This window comes from Aquarana catesbeiana, linkage group LG01 (genome assembly GCF_042186555.1).
Source record: "Aquarana catesbeiana isolate 2022-GZ linkage group LG01, ASM4218655v1, whole genome shotgun sequence".
NCBI lineage: Eukaryota > Metazoa > Chordata > Amphibia > Anura > Ranidae > Aquarana > Aquarana catesbeiana.
In genome coordinates, this window is record NC_133324.1 from 628,264,158 (window position 1) to 628,278,243 (window position 14,086).

Genomic DNA, 14,086 nt, shown 5'->3' on the forward strand with positions numbered 1-14,086 from the left:
CACATATGCAAATAGTGCTCACACCACACGTGAAGCATCGCCACGAACGTTATAGCAAGAGCAATAATTCTAGCACTAGATTCTATCTGCAACTCTAAACTGGTAACCTTTAAAAAAAAAAAAATCTAAAGCCTTGCTATGGAGAAGTGTCAGTTTGTGGCCATTCCAAGAGTGTACGCAATGTTAAAGCATGAGATGTTAGGTTTCTATTTACTCGGCGTAACATCAGCTTTTATATTTTACCAAAATACACTGGGATATACAGTATCTCACAAAAGTGGGTACACCCCTCACATTTTTGTAAATATATTATTATATCTTTTCATGTGACAACACTGAAGAAATGACACTTTGCTACAATGTAAAGTAGTGAGTGTACAGCTTGTATAACAGTGTAAATTTGCTGTCCCCTCAAAATAACTCAACACACAGCCATTAATGTCTAAACTGCTGGCAACAAAAGTGAGTACACCCCTAAGTGAAAATGTCCAAATTGGGCCCAATTATCCATTTTCTCTCCCCGCTGTCATGTGACTCAATGTTACAAGGTCTCAAATGTGAATGGGGAGCAGGTGTGTTAAATTTAGTGTTATCGCTCTCACTCTCATACTGGTCATTAGAAGTTCAACATGGCACCTCATGGCAAAGAAATCTGAGGATCTGAAAAAAACAAAACAAAAAAGGAATTGTTGCTCTACATAAAGATGGCCTAGGCCATAAGAAGATTGCCAAGACCCTGACACTGAGCTGCAGCACGGTGGCCAAGACCATACAGCGGTTTAACAGGACAGGTTCCACTCAGAACAGGCCTCGCCATGGTCAACCAAAGAAGTTGAGTGCACATGCTCAGCATCATATTCAGAGGTTGTCTTTGGGAAACAACATATTTTACACCTGCATTTTGAGATGTCAATCACCTACTAAACAGGGAACATACAAGCAACATGATTAAGTTACAAAAAAAAAAAAAAAAATTGACTCCATTCTTTTAGACTCTCCTCATATCCATACATTTCAGTGCAAGAATCCTCACATAGACAGCCTAAGTATAAAGAGGTCAATGCAGCTGGTACTGTCTGAGCTTTATGCTGGAGGCAAAGTATGCAACGTGAACAATACATTCAACTTCCACCCTGTTCAGTCAAATCCAACCAACCAGTTTTTTCCAAGTAAAGGCAGGTTACAGGGTCAGTTCAAGATGCCTGTCGCAAGAAGTAGGTCAATGTAAATTAATGTCATCAGCAATAGGATTACTAGTTTTTAACACAACTAGACTACTAAAGTATATATTTGTATGAAAATTATAAAGCCATTTAACAATGACCATGACCATTTAGCTATAACAGTTCTGCTCTGGCTTCAGGTTTTCATAGTGGAGTTCCCTTCCCAATACACTGGTGGCATTGATTTACTAAAACTGGGAGAGGGCAAAATAATGGTGCAGCTCTACATAGAAACCAATCAGCTTCCAGGTATTTTGTCAAAGCTCAATTGAGCAAGTTGAAGTTAGAAGCTGATTGGCTACCATGCACAAATGCACCAGATTTTGCACTCTCCCGTTTAAGTAAATCAACCCCACTAATACTTTGCTAACAGGGTAATAGAACATTGTACCATAAAAAAAGGCCTTAACCCTTTCATGACTAAGCCTATTTTTGAAATTTGGTGTTTACAAGTTAAAATCCGTATTTTTTGCTAGAAAATTACTTAGAACCCCCAAACATTATATATATTTTTTTAGCAGAGAATCTAGAGAATAAAATGGCGATTGTTGCAATATTTTTTATCACACGGTATTTGTGCAGCGGTGTTTTAAACGCAAATTTTTGGAAAAGTGACACTTTCATGAATTTTAAAAAATCCAAACAGTAAAGTTACCCCAATTTTTTTGTATAATGTGAAAGATGATGTTACGCCGAGTAAATAGATACCAAACATGTCACCCTTTATAATTGCACGCACTCGTGGAATGGCGACGAACTACGGTACCTTTGAATTTCCATAGGCGACGCTTTAAACATTTTTTACGGTTACCAGGTTTGAGCTACAGAGGAGGTCTAGGGCTAGAATTATTGCTCTCGCTCTGACGATCGCGGCGATACCTCACATGTGTGGTTTGAACACCGTTTACATATGCGGGCGCGACTTCCGTATGCGTTTTCTTCACTGTGCGAGCTCGCGGGGACAGGGGCACTTTAAAAATTTTTTTTTTTTTTTAATTTATTTTATTTATTTTTGTACTTTATAAATTGTGTTTAAAATTTTTTTTTTTTTTTTTACTTTTATTGCTGTCACAAGCAATGTAAACATCCCTTGTGGTGACAGGTACTCTTTATGGAGGGATCGGTGGTCTAAAAGACCCCCCATCCCTCCTTTACACTTCAAAGTATTCAGATCGCCGAAAACGGCGATTCTGAATACTGTGTACTTTTTTAAATTCGGCGCCATTGGCAGCCGAGTAAACAGGAAGTGACGTCATGACGTCGCTTCCGCGGTCACAACAAGAAGGCTGGAACGAAGCCGCTCGCAGCTTCGTTCCAGTCCGCCCCCAGCCGCCGAAGGCAGCCGAACGGACACCGGGCCTCCCGATCGCACGGGAGGCCCGGTAACAGCGGCGGGAGGGGGGGGGGGGGATGTCCCCTCCCGCTCCTCCAGTATAACAACCGAGCGGCTTTTAGCCGCATCGGTTGTTATACACGGGTAGCCGATCGCCCGCTGTAAACAACAGTACCGGGATGATGCCTGCAGCTGCGGGCATCATCCCGGTATAACCCCGGAAAGCCGAGTACGCATATCTGCGTACGGTCGGCGGGAAGGGGTTAAAGCGGAGTTCCGCCCCCAAAAGTTTAACTGACGCTCATTTGTCTCCTCCCCCCTCGGTGCCACATTTGGCATCTTTAGGGGGGAGCCGATACCTGTCTTTGAAAGGTATCCTGTCCCCACTTCCGGGAGTCCGGACCGTGGAGATCTACACCAGCACCTCGGCTGCCGCCTCCTCCTCCTTCCTCTGCCGCCAGGGGCCAGTAGGAGAGAAGAGCGGAGCCTCACGCATGCGCAGTAGGGTTTCCAGCATGAAGCCATAAGGCTACTATGCCAGAATATCTTACCTGCAATGGCCGTGGGAGCACCCGACAGCTGATGGAAACATCAACTTTGGTGCCAACATCGTTGGACAGGTAAGTGTCGTTTATTATTAAAAGTCAGCAGCTGCAGTAGGTGTAGCTGCTGACTTTTAATTTTTGCAGGCGTGGGCAGACCTCCACTTTAAGTACCCTTAAAAGCAATACAAAAATTAGATACATCTTTTGGCAGGCCAATTAGTAGTCATCCATTACGCCTGCAACACTGTAAAGCCAGGAAGATGAGCACATCCTGGTTCAGGGTATACCGATTCCTGGCTCACCTCCCTCACCTCCCTGCTCTCAGGCAAGGGGTGGTGATGCTGATTTAAAAGTGTCATGAGCAGGCTGATGGTGGGGAGGTAACCCCAAAACTTGCAAATCTTAACAGGGGCATCGCTTGCCTGTCTGTGCAAAGTAAAAAGCTGTGTGTGAATCACATGAGTTAGTGAACAGAATAAGAAATTCTTTGGCAAGTAAACAGTTCACAAATCTCTAGTTCAGGTGTTGGCAACCTATGGCCCGCGGGCTGCAACTGGCCATTTTTGCCACTCTCCTCCTTCATTGGACAGCGGCCAGTATCACAGGGCTGGATATTAACTTTTCACATTAAACAGCAGGTGATTGGTTGCTAGGATCGCCCCCATCGAGCCCTGTGATACTGGAAAATCTCTGCTGTACACCCGTTGTAAGATTGGGGTGATCAGATTTAAGCGGTAGTTGCAGTTTCAATAAGTGCTCCAGTCCAAAACTGTAATTTAAAGGGTCGGGTAGCCCACTTTTATTTAAAAGAATGGAAAAGTTCACAAAAGACATCAGTAGCCCACACAGGGGGTTCCACTATTACTGTATCTTCCACAATCAGAATATTTCAGCCTCCTGGCTTACTCTATTGCCACACGGCTGCTTCCAGCCTCCAGCTTAGGCCTTAGGTCTGCTCCTTAGATCAAAAGAGTTCCTTAGAGTCAAGCTCTCTTATAACTTACTATCAGCTCCTTGCTGCTCCACCACAGACTACATCTGCTACATGCAGCCTCTGACTGCTGCAGAGGAATGGAAGTCCACCTGACTCCCATGCACAGACTTCCTATCTGTTGGGTGGGGGACTAAGTCATAGTCAGGTCACAAAATAGCTAAAGAGCTGTGCAATCAGCGTGCCTGTCTCTTCAAAATCTGGCATAAACCAGCAATCTTCCAGGTAGCACGGGGTCCCACCGCCACACTGTGTAAGGTAGGAGAGTTCTACCTACACAGCGTTTGTGTGTGGGGTGCAGGGGACAGACGACACTATGGGAGTGATGTGAAATAGGGAGGGGGACCCCATCACCCCTGGGGCAGGGACCCGTTTTTATGTAGAGACAGGGACCCCATCTCTAGACCATGCTGGCCGGCGTCAGCCACCTTTGGGTGCCAGGATGGGGGAGGGGGCAGTAAAATCCGAATCCTCGGCCACATGTTCCCCCAGAGTGAACTGGCTTTGTATTAGTGAAGCACCTTAAAGTGAGGTAAACCTGTACTGTTATTATTACTATGTTAGGATTATTATTATCTTCATTTATTAGCAGGTGAATGCGGCCCTCCATGCATTCACATACATTGAATCCGGCCCTTAAGTGGAAAAAGATTGCTGACCCCTGCTCTAGTTTAACTGCATTTTCAACCATTTTCACGGTCAAAAAAAAAAAAGCAAAACAAACTAAGGTATCCTTTAGAAACACTTGAAATACATACCAGTATGTATTTCCAGTACATACCAGTCTGAGCTATGCTCTTTCCAGCCACCACTAGAACGTTCATCATTCAAGACATCTAGGTATGTCGAATGCCTGCATCCTTAAGCTGGTCATATACACTCATCAAAAAGCATCCAGTTCAGCGGGGATTTCAACCAGTGCATGGCCATTCATGCTACATGGAAGTCAATAGTTTGATTAACTTCTGTCAAAGGAACATACAGGCTGCATCCGCTGATCAATGTATTCTGACAAGGGCAGGCCCTGATGTCACAATACATTGTCCAGGCGGGGGGGGGGGGGGGGGGTTGGGTGCGCCGAGGGAGAATGGGAATTCCTTTATCCACCTTGGGTTAGGATGTGCGTGAATGAAGGAATCTGTTAAACTAAAGCCAGTCATTGTCGGTTCAACAGGTACCAGCCGAGAACCAAACCACATATGGGCAGGCTGAATGTACCCAAGTTGATAGATTTATCAACTTGGGTACAACCAGCCTTTTGGATTTTACATACGATTATAGCTTCTAGCAGCAATCACTGTGTTCTCCTGGCGGGAATGGCTCCCTGCTCCCCCCCCCCACTGGGAGAACACAATAGCTCTGTGCTGCTTTACCGTCGCTGTTCAGCCGCTAGCGGGGCATTTTTAACCCCTGCTAGCGGCTGAAAAAGGGTTAAAAACGCCCACAAAGCGGTGCTTTGCAGGTGGGTTTGGAGCACTCCCTCATTGGTTTTCAATGGGAAGGGGCGCTTTAGGAGCAGTAAAATACACCGCTCCTACAGCGCTCCAAAGATGCAGCTTGCAGGACTTTTTAGACCGTCCTGCAAGCGCACCGCTCCAGTGTGAAAGCCCTCGGGGCTTTCTAATTGGATTGCATTGAGCAGCTCTTTCAGAGCCCTTTGCAGGCGCTATTTTTAGCACTTTAGCACCTACAAAGCGCTTCAGTGTGAAAGGAGCCTTAATGTTGGAAAATAGAGTTCCATCTACAGCCTGCTTAACAGTGTATGGCTAGCTTTAGGGTGCATTCACACCTGAGAATGCACCTATTCTCCATTCAGATGTAAGAACCCAAACGTGGGTGGGTTTCTGTGATCAACTGCCACAGACAGTCCCACTGAGTGAAAGGCCCTGGACACAGACTCTCTCCATTAAGAGCCAATCCCTCGCATGTGATCGCTGCATAAGAGATTACATGCGAGGGCAGCTAATTGTGGGAACCCCTGCTGGGGGTGCAAATGCACCTTTAGTGCCTCCCTTCAGAGCTGTAAGCAAACCCAATACCGTGTTGGGTGTTGAAGACTGCAGGGATGGCAGTAGCTCTGTATTACAGGATAGATTAGCTGTAAGGAGTCTCTGCTGCTAAAAATACATACATTTTATTAAGCTGCCTTTTTTTCCTTTACATGTTTTTAGCAACATGGTAACTTGCCTCCCGACCACTGATTAAAATGAATGCATTGATCTGAAATTCCAAATCTGCTTCTCTATGTAAAACTCATAGTCTGCTTGAGTGGAGATTACCATGAAGTTGCAGAACAAGTTGTGTAATAACCTCAGTGAAACATCAGAAATGTATCAGCGGCCACATAATGCATTAAGCATTTAATACGACAGAGAAGATAATATATAATACTACTTAGGTGAAGGTAAATCTGTCTCTGCGCACTTCTGCTACTGTCAAAGATAGCAGATTATCTCTGGGATAATGTATATATGAGAATATAGGATCTGCATAAAATAATGGAAACTAAGGTCTACAACCATAGACAGACCGTGTGCCGACTGATAATTATGTTGTACATTTTTTATGATGATCATTTGGCTACAAATATGACCATTACCACCAATTCTCTTGGATTATAACATGCTTACATTTTCTACAATGCTGGGTAAGAATGCAGACACTTAAATACAGGGGCAGCATACAATGGAGAGTGTACAATACTGTGATAGACCAGTAGACCAGACATGTGAGAAGGCATGACTATCTGTGTGATGAAAGTTCTCGGTTCCTAGCCGCACACAGTGCAGGCACTTCTGAGGTTAGGCTAGAAAGGAACTTCAGAGAGAATACTTCATAAGATTGATGTAAATCGCACAAGTATCGCCATAGGCTGTGAAACCACTTGTTATCCTAATAAGAACAACGTTTAAGAACTCAGGAACAAACAAAAATATTGCATAGAATATGAAATGATGTCAATGGGCAAGGGGACTAAAGAGGCAACAAATAACAGTCTGGCTTCAATCTATGAAAGCCTACAGCAGGCCGTTAGTATAATGAGAAATATATTATCAGGCATCAATGAAAGTGTAAGTAAAAAGAAAGTAGATACTTGAACTTAGTACACGCCATTAGAAAAGCTGGCAAAATATCCGTATTCGCAACAGCAGTTTGATTTTCTGTTCATTAGTACACTGCTTTCGAGAGCGAATATCTACTGTTCAGATGAAAATTTCCGAGGGACACAGAAAAGTTTTCTTATTACCATAACATCCATTTTCATTTAATTAGTACAGCATTCATCCTATAAAAATCAAATGAGCAAGTCCACGCATGGTCAGAAACAAGGTTTGACCATGGACTAGAGACAAAGACCATAGCTATGTACATGGGAAGTTATTCCCTGTTCAAGAATTTCCATGCCACTTTAGGCATTCTCGTTTTCAACACGGACGAGGATACGGAAAATGCGAACTATTGTTTATCCTATTTTCTAACTGTGTGTACTAGGCTTTAAAGTGGCATGCACCTCTTAAAAGTTAGAGTTGTAAAGTCAGAAGGTTTTTTATCTTAATGCATAGAACCTTCAGTGTGTAGCAGCCTCCCCAGCACCCCATCTCTCTCCAGTGATGTCAACAAGTGTCTTAGCCATCCGGGACTCTCCTCCTGATTGGCTGAGACACAGCAGCGCCGCCATTGGCTCCTGCGGCTGTCAAATTCAGTTAGACAATCAGGGGAGAGAGGGGGCAGGGCCGGGTCATGGCTCAGTGTCTGAATGGACACACGGAGCTGTGACTCGGCTGCCCCCAAGCTGCTTGCTGTGGGGGCACTTGACAGGACGTAGGGACCAGCAGCAGTGAAGAGGGACCTGAGAAGAGGAGGATCCAGGCTGCTCTGTGCAAAATAACTGCAACAGAGCAGGAGAGTATAACATTTTTTTTAAAAACAACAAAACACACGAGACTTTACAATCACTTTCAGATTACCTTTACTCCCTTCCCTCCCCCTGTATTTATCCCTAACTTACAAGTTAGCCAGGGTTGTCCTCTATTCAGAAACCTACCTGCCCAGTGGATCCAGCATTTATCCAGCATTTGTCCTGCTTTGATCCCCTTCTACACAAATTTGTCCTGATGTCATTCAATCTTGCCCTACTCCAGCCACTGTGAATGGAAAGTAAAGCATCCAGAATATGTGAAGTACATATCCCAGAAGGATAAAAAGTAGTGTAGATGTCATTCTCGCCTAGGCGACCAGGGGACAGGGTTGACCAAAAATTCTGACTGGGTAAAGGAGGTCCAGCTGCTCTTCAGCTTCTCTCCTGAACACAACTGTGATAGCCGTTCACAGGCAGGAAAAATAGAATAAAAAAAATCTACGTGTACCGGGGGGGGGGGGGGGGAGACGACAACACAAACTAACATACAGGTGCTTCTACAGGCTGAGAAAATAAATGCCAAAATGTCTGTAAAAGGCACTTTTTAAGCTCTGTGTGCAGGCTTAAATGAAGCCTAATACTGAATAATAGGGCATTGAAATTGCCGAATCAATGCAGAGAACCGCTGCATCGTGATTGCATGAATGACGGTATCGCATTGTGCCCTGCCTCTCCTGGGAGAGCCCTCCCAGCGTACTCTAAAGTTTAAAAAAAATTATAAATCCATCCTTCAAAACAGGTGCAGATAATGGCCGACAATACATTCATATTTAAATTCATGATCCCAATTAAAAATATATTAAATCGAATATAATATATTTTATTGAAGAGGAGGTCCGCTCACCCCTGCAAAAATTGAAAGCAGCAGCTACACATACTGCAGCTTCTGACTTTTAATAATAGGACACTGACCTGTTCTGGAGTTCAGCGATGTCGGCACTGCAGCTGTTTCCATCAGTTGTCGGGTGCTGCCGCCATCATTGCAGGTAAAGAAGCCCGGTAGTGAAGCATTACGGCTTAACGCCGGGTCCCTACTGCGTATGCGTGAGGCACCGCTGCACTCTTACTGGCCCGGCGGCAGGGGAAGTAGGAGGGAGCCGAGCTGCTGATGTAATGCGCCATGGCCCAGAAGTGGGAACACGGTACCTGTCAGGTATCCAACTCCCCCTTCCCCCAAAAGTGCCAAATGTGGCACCAGAGGGGGGCGTGGGGTCGGAGACAAATGAGCAAAAGTTCCACTTTTGGGTGGAACTCCACTTTTATAATATATATATATATATATATATATATATATATATATATATATATATATATATATATATATACATACTTAAATTTTGGTCTTGATCAAATACATTCTGAATTTTTGGTTTCGGACCCAGGATTTTCATTTCAGCGCACCACTATTAGTTTCTATGCAGAGCAGCACCAAATTATGCACTCTCCAGTTATGGCAACTCAACCCCTTAGGGCCAGATACTTCTGTGCAGGTCTGGTTTAATAAACTCTGTTATGTTAAACTTGTTCTTGGACTAAAAGAAAAAAACACTAGCAGAATAAGAGAAAACTGCAGAGAAAAAGAATGACAGCTTCTAAACAGTCACAGCACAATTGTATAATGTAGTGATGTAAGCAGAACATCTAATACATGTAAGCAGAACACATTGAATATTTATTTTCTGGTCTGGATACAAGCTCCAGAACTGTACAGGCCACATGTCATATTCCCAGCAAAAAAACTGATGGGAGCAGCTGCTTAGCACAACATGGAAAGGATAAACAGGAAAAGAAAAACAGGCACATACAGGACCTATAAAAAAAAGGCTTGACAATAAAATAAGCAAGCCTTATTACCACAGCAATAGTACTCTGTACAGGAGTACCCAGCTATCCCATGCCCTTTGCTCATGTGAAAGAAAAAAAAAAAAAGCGATTACATTCTTATCATGCAATAGGGATTCTAACCTTATTACATTTATTTCGGTCTGTGCATATGTAAAATGGGTTGTTACCTCCTGTCTGTGCATACATTATTTATGCACAGACAGAAAGTAACAGGGCCTGCTACGTATTACAACACTGAGATGGATTAGATAAAAGTCTGCGCCATCATGTGGAAACTATATTGCAGCCAGCATATATCAGTATAAAATACATGATAAACTATCCAAAACATTATGATATTCAAGAATTATGCAGAACTTCACTTTGAAAAGGAAGTTCGCTTCAGTATTAAGATTATAAAATTTTAGTTTTTAGTCTGCCACTGTTCCTCCCCCCACCCCCAGAATGATAAGTACCTGGTCCTGAAGACTCCCGGGATGCCGACATCACATCTCCCAGGATGGACACACAGAGCAGGTTATCAGAGTGGATGGACTGCACCCAGAAGAGGCAGCCAGCTGAAGAGGACCAAGATGGCAGCACGGGACCCCACTGTATGGCACCCGAACAACAGATTGCAGAGCGACAACACTGGATTTGCGGTGTGGGTTAGTAAGTGCTACACTAACAGGTACTGAGTGAAAGTTGACATGCCCGCGCTATCCCCGAATGGTGACATATTTTTTACAGCAGTAAAAGTTGGAAAAAAAATGCATAGGGGGTGGGGGGAGTGGAGTACCATTTTAAACTTGCAACACATCATCTTACACTGTTTATTACACAGTATCTAAAACAGCATCTTGCACATCGATGTGAATTATTATTCAGGATTGATATAGTGCCAACAGTTTGCTCAGCACTTTACAAAACAGAGGAAAGCAGTACAGTTACAATACAATTCAATATAAGAGACTAGAGGACCTTGCTCATAGGTGCATACAATTTAAAAAAAAAGGGAGAGTCAAGAGATAGAATAAGGTAATACAGTAACTGGTAAGGATGAGCTGAAGGAGAAAGTAAAAGTACAATTTGTTAGGTCGAGGCAGTATAGGCCTCACTCATAAGATGGAATTTCAGGGATCACCAAAGGCAGACAGTGTAGGAGATGGACAGATTGGGGTAGGGAGTTCAGATGATGGGAGAGGCAATGGAGAAGTCTTGGAGGTGAGCATAGAGAGGACAAGGGAGCTAACCACAGGTGGAAGGAAAGAAAAGTTGCTCAAAACCCTCCTGCAGTGCTACTGTGTTCCGCAAGTTGGGGAGCCTTCCCAGCCAGCAGAACACAATAGGTGTTACTGACTATAGCTGGTGGCAATAATCGTTTAGGATAAACTCGACAGGCTGGTTGTACACAAGTCAATCGCTCGATCGACTTGTGTACAACTAGGGTGTTCAAACATGGATTGACATGCGGCCAGTTCAGCAAGGACCGAATTTTGATTCATGTATGGCCGGGTGTTCTGTCAAAATAGCAAACCCGTCAAAATCGGCAATTACGTCACTTCCGGTAACGGTAGCTGCAGATTAACTTGGCTGTTATTTCGCAGAACACCAGCAGCGTATACACTACGGTACATGACGAATTAGTTGTTTTAACAGAACACCTGCTAACGAGTAATAAAGTTTTTGCCACCTTGGAGGTGGCCATGTTGTTGGTTACTAGCAGGCGGACTAAATGTCCACTCATATCATGTACCATAGTTTATACGCTGCCGGTGTTCGTCAAAACAGCCAAGTGGTCGAAATCTACCATTACTGCTGCTGGAGAGTCACCGGAAGTGACTTAATTGGAGATTTTGACGAGTTGGCTATTTTGACAGAACACCAGTATAACTAAAAGCAAAACATTTTCTTTAGTTTTGACTAAGGGATTAGAATGCCTGGCAGATTTTATTGCTGTCTGTGGCCCCCTTAGGGAGATTCATCTTTTATTTGTCCTGTTTACCATTAAACATTTAAAGTAAATCCCATTCGATTTCATTCATTTTCATTATTCAAATCAAATCTAGGAATGCATGGAACTTCTGATCAGGTCCACCTGAAAAACTGACCTGCTCAGAACAGCTGTATGAAAGGAGCCTACTATCTAGGAGAAAATTTTAATTTCCTTTAGTATCTCCAAAACAAGAAAAAATAAACTTCTCTGCAGGATGTGGAAGTCTTGCAAAAAGATCTGAACAAATGAATGGGGTGGGCAACTACATGGCAAATGAGGTTCAATGTAGAAAAATGGAAAATAATGCATTTGGGTGGCAAAAATATGAATGCAATCTATACACTGGGGGGAGAACCTCTGGGGGAATCTAGGATGGAAAAGGACTTGGGGGTCCTAGTAGATGATAGGCTCAGCAATGCCAAGCTGCTGCTAACAAAGCAAACAGAATATTGGCATGCATTAAAAAGGGGATCAACTCCAGAGATAAAACGGTAATTCTCCCACTCTACAAGACTCTGGTCCGGCCGCACCTAGAGTATGCTGTCCAGTTCTGGGCACCAGTCCTCAGGAAGGATGTACTGGAAATGGAGCAAGTACAAAGAAGGGCAACAAAGCTAATAAAGGGTCTGGAGGATCTTAGTTATGAGGGAAGGTTGCGAGCACTGAACGTATTCTCTCTGGAGAAGAGACGCTTGAGAGGGGATATGATTTCAATTTATAAATACCGGACTGGTGACCCTACAATGGGGATAAAACTTTTTCACAGACTCGTTGCCACTCAAATTTAGAAGAAAAGAGGTTTAACCTTAAACTACGTAGAGGGTTCTTTACTGTTATGCCCCGTACACACGGTCGGATTTTCCAACAGAAAATGTGTGATAGGACCTTGTTGTCGGAAATACATCACCGCGTTCAGAACGATCGGATTTTCCGACAACTTTGTGTGACCGTGTGTATGCAAGACAAGTTTGAGCCAACATCCGTCTGAAAAAATCCTAGGATTTTGTTGTCCGAATGTCCGATCAATGTCCGACCGTGTGTACGGGGCATAAGAGTGGCAAGGATGTGGAATTCCTTTCCACAGGCGGTGGTATCAGCAGGGGTGGGGGGGGGGTGGGGTGGGGTCGGGAGCATCGATAGTTTAAAAAAAACTATTAGATAAGCACCTGAATGACCGTAACATACAGGGATATACAATGTAATACTGACATCTAATCACACATAGGTTGGACTTGATGGACTTGTGTCTTTTTCAACCTCACCTACTATGTAAAGTTCCCTAATGGTACACAGACGGCAAAAAAAAAAAACAAAAAAAATTTCTTTAAACAAAAGCCTATAAAAATAAATAAAACTATACAAGTAGCCTCATATGGGAGTGACCTTTCTCTGCAGGACATTTGTGAGGTTCAGCTTCACTGCCCTGTGCCTTTCTCCGACAAGAACTTCACTCTGTAACAGATTCCATTAAAGTCAGTGCATTGCCGGATTTCATCAGCCACAGAAGCTTCATAATTCATGCGAGTCTGTAATTAAAAGGATAACTTGGCAACCTGGAAGGAGATGTCTGCTAATCATGAGTATTCAGTAATAGGCCTAAGACACAGCTTGTCTGCTTGTGATATGCGCTAAAAAGAAAAAAAAAAAAAAAAAAATAGCAATACAATATATTACCGCAGAACAGGGTTCTGGGTAATCTCTTTAGGCTTCCAATGCATTTCAAATACTAAAGTTAGAGCCTACTGCCAAAATGTGCGTCCGTAACTTTTTTTTAGTAGTCGTATGACTACTTTTTTTTTTTTTTTTATTATTACCAAGACAGCACACATTCTATAAACTACTCTAGAGACAGGTAACAAAACGGTGAAAGGTCTGAAGGGATAAAACCTAATATGTAAAGTCTAGAGCAGGGGTCTCAAACTGGCGGCCCTCCAGCTGTTGCAAAACTACAAGTCCCATGAGGCATTGCAAGGCTGACAGTTACAAGCATGACTCCCAAAGGCAGAGGCATGATGGAACTTGTAGTTCCACAACAGCTGGAGGGCCACCACCAGTTTAAGATCCCTGGTCTAGAGGAACGAAGGGAAAGGGGAGACATGATTGACACCTTTAACCACTTCCCTACCTGCCCATTAGACATATGACGTCCGCAGATGGGATCTCCCATCCTGGGTGGGCGTCCTATGACGTCCTTGGCTTCCTGGCGGTATTGGGGGGGGGGGGGGGGGGGGTGCGCCCACCACTTCATCAATGAC

The 14,086-nt window shown here is 43.7% G+C and overlaps 1 protein-coding gene across 5 annotated transcripts in view; it reads right to left on the reverse strand.

Moving 5' to 3' along the window:
- Positions 1-14,086, reverse strand: part of FAM13A (family with sequence similarity 13 member A) — a 280,680-nt gene that overhangs the window by 89,819 nt on the left and 176,775 nt on the right. The gene's annotated exons all lie outside the window — the stretch shown is intronic.